Source organism: Lupinus angustifolius, chromosome LG12 (assembly GCF_001865875.1).
Source record: "Lupinus angustifolius cultivar Tanjil chromosome LG12, LupAngTanjil_v1.0, whole genome shotgun sequence".
Lineage (NCBI taxonomy): Eukaryota > Viridiplantae > Streptophyta > Magnoliopsida > Fabales > Fabaceae > Lupinus > Lupinus angustifolius.
In genome coordinates this window covers 7,056,469-7,062,768 of record NC_032020.1, presented here as the reverse complement: position 1 = coordinate 7,062,768, position 6,300 = coordinate 7,056,469, and positions in this window count along the sequence as shown.

The following is a 6,300-nucleotide window of genomic DNA, read 5'->3' as shown; positions in this document are numbered from 1 at the left end:
GTAAATAGTGAAGGCCTAATTTTAGATGTTTAAGGTACTAAAAGTCGTTTTTAGCCAAAAACGATCCATTTGCATTTGTTGCCTAAAATTGGCGCTGAAGCAAATAAAGGAGGAAGGTAAATGATGTTGGATTTTCAACAATTACATTAACTAAATAAATAACACTACCTTTTATGGATATGAGAATAGGAAATGAATAGGTGAAAGAGAGAATGAGGAAGAAGATACGTAAAGGAGAGAAATGGGAAAATGAAGAGTATGAGGAAGAAACCACCATATTTGAGGAAGTAGGCTTATGATTGAGAGAAGTGTAATTAAAGGAGAGAATGTAAAGGAGAGGGATGAGAAAATGAAGAGTATGAGAATTTTGATTGAGAGAAGTGTAATTACATTAATCTTATTAAATATTTTGAAAAAACAAAGAGTCATATAGATGCAATGACAAAATTATCCTAAATGAAAACAAACATACAACAAATTAAGAAGACATATTTTAGTAATAACAACTAATATAGTAATAATGATCCAACAAGCAATAAAAAAATATTATTGTATTATAGAAGAGAGATGAGTTTAGTGGCGAGATGTGGTCAGAAAATAATGTTTAGGATTTCAAATTCAAACCATCTCCAGAAGTATTAACATAAATTGTGGATTGACAAATTTACCCTTAAAAAATATCAAATGTCAATCATATAATATATCATTTTTGGTAATATCACTAACCCTTTCTATTCTTATATATAGATAGTAGATATTTCATATCCTTACACTATCTACACCTAAAACTAGAGTGTTGAATAAATATTTCTTTTTTATTTATAATTAAGGTTCTACATACAATTCTCTAGTCTCAAATACTTATTGAAATGATATCGCTTATGGCTGTTAATATATTTTACTCTCCACATGGACAATGTAAACCCCTTCATTCTTTATAATCTTCGTCGAATATGTTTAATAGAAGAACTTGGTTAATTGATCATTGGGTTTTGGTTAACAGATTAGTTTGGTTACTTTTTGGGCCAATTAACTAAAACCCATTTAAAGTTATGTAAATGAATTTGGTTATTAAATGAGCCCATTTCACTAGTTTCTTTTTCATGTTTCAGTTCAGTTTAGTTCTGTTGTTCTAGTTTAGCTTTCATCAACCGAATATTTTGAAGACCCATAGAAAGTAAAGAAGCTAGTATTTTTTTGGGTTTGCTAGTGCAAGTAGGAATGAGAACGGGGTTGGTCAGGACCGGGTTTGCACATACCTAACCCGAAATTCAAAATCAGAACTCGAATCCAAATTCAACAGGATTGAAAATAAAGATATCATCCCCGAACCCGTCAGGTTTTGGGTGACCCGAACCCGAAAAAATCCAAAAATTATGAATGTACTAAGGAAAGTATGATATCATTTTCGTTTCATTTTCCTCTAGCATTTCTATTTTCTATTGTATTATTTCATTTCTTTTATGTTTGAAGATCCAATAGTATGTAAAGCAAAATTAGAAATTAAAAACAATGGACACAAGATAGAGATTTCAATTTTAAATTGAATTACATTACTTTCGGGCAGGTTCGGGTTATGATATTTTCTCTACCAAATCCGAAAATTAAACCTAGGTAAAACCCGAACCCAAATCTAAACCCAATCACATTGGGTTTCCACATTAAATTCGGGTTCGGTTCGGGCAGGTATCAACGAATTCGGTTTCATTATCATCCCTAAATGCAAAGAGATATTTGAAGATAACTATGACAAAGTTACCAAAAATTTGAGAACGTGTTTGGCATTTAAAGGGAGGAAGCTTGTATGGAATCATATCCTTAATAAAGAGTGTAATATATATGTACTTGGAAGTGTAAAGATTTATATGTAGTCATTATATCATTTACATTCATTTGTATTATTACATAGATGGTGCAATGATAATATATAAAACTCAAAAAATGGCAGTGTATACATTTTCTTCTCGTTAATAAAAGCCTAAATTGTAAGAGTATTATTATTGCATATTGTTGGGAATCCTTCCTAATTGATGTGGAAGCAAGACCAATGAATATTTGTAGATGAACCATTGAGTACATTCAATAATAGCTATTCCAAGGTCTTGGAATTGTTCCTTCACTCTTGAAAACTTTGAAGTCTAACTTAGAAAGTTGGAGTAACACTTTTTAAGGTGCCTTGAAAAGTATGACAACAATTAATTATTCACTATGTCTTTATGATGTTCCTTCCATTCACTATATAAAGGAGACTTGTGAGGAAGAGATGAACAAGCAAGTGAGAAAGAAAAACATAGAGAGAAAGTGAGAGAGTTTATATCCACTTAGGGTAAGATTTATATTCCTAGTGAGATATTAGAGATAGTTTTGTATTTCCATCATTTTGGATGAGATCGAGTGTTATCCTCTTAATAAGAGTGAGTCAAATATTCTAATCCTACTTTCTATAGTGGAGATATTTTCTAGATTAGGTCTCATGATTGTTTTCTTCTCACATTGAAGAGGTTTTTCCACGTCAAAATTCTTGGTGTTATTCTTCTACTCTTCTCTATTTTCCTTAACAACTTGCCGCTTCTGCACCTGCCCATTTAGCATCTCACAGAAGAGGGAAATTGTTTATGAATTTCCCAACAGTGGTATCAGAGCACCCAGGTTCATTCAGGGAGCTTAGCCTGTATAGTCCAAGATGGAAGGAACTGCTAATATCTCATTTGAGGGAGACGTGTTCAAGTTAATAGCTGGCAACTATTCCTATTGGAAGCCCATGATGGAGAATCATTTATATTGCAAGGATATGCATGAGCCTATTTATTGCAAAGACAAGCCAAAAGATAAGGGTGACAGAGATTGGGACCTTTCGAATCGAAAAGTTGTTGCAATGATTCAGAAGTATATTGATAGAATTTTATTTGAGCATGTGTCCACATACACAAATGCTTATGATTTATGGTCAAAACTTGAATCTATAATTCAAAAGAAAACTCCCAGAAATAAAGCATCCCTTGTCAGAAGGCTGGTGAAACTCGACTATAGAGATGATGAGAGCATGATAGAGCACTTGAATTCATTCAAGGGTCTTGTCAATCAATTGAGAAAATTGACATGAAGATATATGATGAGCTGTAAGCATTTCTGCTACTGAGTTCGTTGCCTGAAAGTTGGGATACATTGGTGGTCACACTCAGCAACTCAGTCCCTGATGGGAAAGTCTCAATGGATACTGTTTCAGATAGTCTATTGAATGAAGAATCTAGAAGGAAAGAATGGAGTACATCCTTCCACTTTTAAGTAAATGTTGTGGAGAGATGTGGAAGAAGTGAAACTCATGGGAGGAATGCATCTCGTGGGAGAAGCAAAAGCAAATTCAGTGGTCGCTCTCAATCTTGCACGAGGTCAATAACATACTATTATTATAGTAAAGAAGGACATAAGAGATCGGAATACAAGTCCCTGAAGAGATACTAAAAAGCTGGAAATGTTGTCGAAGATTTAGTTGATCAAAGAAAAGATGCACATAAGCCTACCCCAGTTGTCGCTGCAGATGGTGATGTTTTCCTCATTAGAAAATACAATTACCTAAACGTTGCATATGGTGATTGTGCTCGGATTGTTGATTCCAATGCTTTTTTCCATGTAAGTCCATATGAAGGTTTCTTCTCAAACTATAAGAAAGGTGATTATGGTCGTGTGAAAATGGGAAACTATGTTACAAGCAAGATTGCAGGAATTGGTGATATTGTGTTACTAACAGCACAGAAGGAAAACTTGTACTGAAGGAGGTGAGACATGTTCCAAATATGCGTCTCAATCTTCTCTCAACTAGTAAGTTGGATGATGTTGGTTTTGTAAGCCACTTTGGTACTGGAAAGTGGAAACTAGCAAAAGGCAACCTAGTTATTGCTATAGGCTCAAATGAAGGATCTTTGTTCTAGAGAAGCAAATGTTACTACCGACTCCAAAGATCTTTAGCATAGGCAATTGAGACACATGAGTGAGAAGACATTTCAGATTCTCGCCAAACACTACCTTCCAGGTATAAAATTTCAAATTTTGGATTCATATACTAATTGTCTTTATGGTAAACAACATGGAGTCAATTTTCAGAAAACAAACAATCCCTTAAGGAGAGATTAAATACTTGAATTGGTGCATTCATATGTTTGTGCACCCTCTGAAAGATCTCTTGGAGGAGCCTACTACCTTGTCACATTCATTATATGATCATCAACAAAAGTATGGGTGTACTTGTTGAAAAGCAAAGATAAAATACTACCAGCATTTAAATAGTTCCATGCACTAGTAGAACGTGAGAATGGGAAGAAGTTGAAGTGTCTAAAAGCAGACAATGGTGGAGAGTATCATGGTCCATTTGAAGCCTATTGCAATGCTTATGGTACCAGACAGGAAAAGACACCGCCAAAGACTCCTCAGTTGAATGGAGTAGTTGAGAGGATGAACTGCACAATTGAAAAGAAGATCAGATGCATGTTGCAAGATGCCAATCTCCTGAAGTCTTTCTAGGGTGAAAAGTGAAGACTGCAGTAGACCTCATAAATCAGACACCTTTAAGACCCCTGAACGGAGAAATTCCATAGGAAGTATGGTACAAGAAGAAGGCATCATTCAACCACCTTAGAGTATTCAGATGTAGAGCCTCTGTTCACATTCCAAAAGATGAGAGAAAGAAGGTGGATGCTAAGACCAAGGAGTGCATTTATCTTGGGTCATCAGATGATAAATTTGGATACAAACTATAGGATCTGATAAACAAGAAAGTTGTGAGAATCAGAGATATTGTGTTCTTTGAGGATCAGACAATCAAAGATGTTCAGAAGAAAAGCTAGTGCAAGTCCAAAGTTCGCATTGATTCAGGGGGAGAGATTCCTCATTAGACATATACTGGTCATCAGATAGGTGCAGAACATATAGAACAACATGAAAATCCTGCTCACACAGAACTTGACCAGATTAATGAAGAGTCAGATCATGATGAAGCGGTGGTAGATACACAAATCCATCAAGAATCCAAGCCAGTAGAGCATCAGATGCAAGTTGAATTGAGGCGCTCTGGAAGAGGCAGAATACCTTCTTCAAAGTATCCTATAGAAGATTATATTACATTGACAGATAATGGTGAACCTCAAGACTTCTCAGATGTTATGCAGCCATTTGATAAAGAAAAGTGGATTAAAGCCATGGAATATGAGATGAACTCGTTACATGAGAACCATACTTATGATCTAGTGGAATTGCCCAAAGGAAGAAAAGCCTTGAAAAATAAATGGGTTTATAGGCTTAAAGTTGAAGAAGGAAGTTCGAGGCCAAGGTACAAAGCTCATATTATTGTGAAAGAATGCAATAAGAAGAAATGAGTTGATTTTGATGAGATATTCTCACTAGTGTTTGAATTATTCCTCCATAAAAGTAGTATTGGGTCTAGCAGCTAGCCTAGACTTAGAAGTTAAACAAATTGATGTTACAACACCTTTCTTACATAGATACATCAAAGAAGAAATATATATATATATATATACACTTAGTGTGTCGTCTGAATAAGAGTTTATATAGTCTGAAGCAAGCCTCGAGACAATGGTAAAAGAAGTTTGAATCCTTCATGACTAAATATAGTTTCAAGAAGATAACTGGTGATCATTGTGTATTCATTAAAAGGTATTATATGTTGATGATATGTTAATCATTAGGCATTACAAGACCAATATTGTTGGTTTGAAAAATGCTTTAAGCAAGTCTTTTGTTAAGAAAGACTTGGGTCCTGCAAAGTACATCCTTGGAATAAGGATAATCAGAGGTCGTTCCAAGAAGTTGTTACGACTATCACAAGAGAAGTACATTGAGAAAGTTCTCAAGAGATTCAACATGGATAAGGCAAAACCTATTAGTGTTCCACTTTATGAACATTTCAAGTTAACAACAATGTAATGTCCAACTAGTGATGAAGAAAGGAAATGAATGAGCAAAATTCCTTATTGCTCTGTGGTAGAAAATCTAATGTATGCCATGATTTGTACATGACCAGATATTGATCTTGCACATAGAGTTATGAGTCGGTTCTTGTCCAATTCTGACAAAGAGCGTGAGAATGCAGTAAAGTGGATATTGAGATATCTGAGGGGAACTACCAAAAGATGTTTATGTTTTGGTAATGAAGATCCTATGTTAGTAGGATAGACAAATGTTGACATGACTGAAGATGTAGATTCCAAGAAATCTACATCAACTTATCTAACTATATTTGCAAGGGGAGTTGTATCTTGGCAATCTAAGTTACAAAGATGTGTTGCA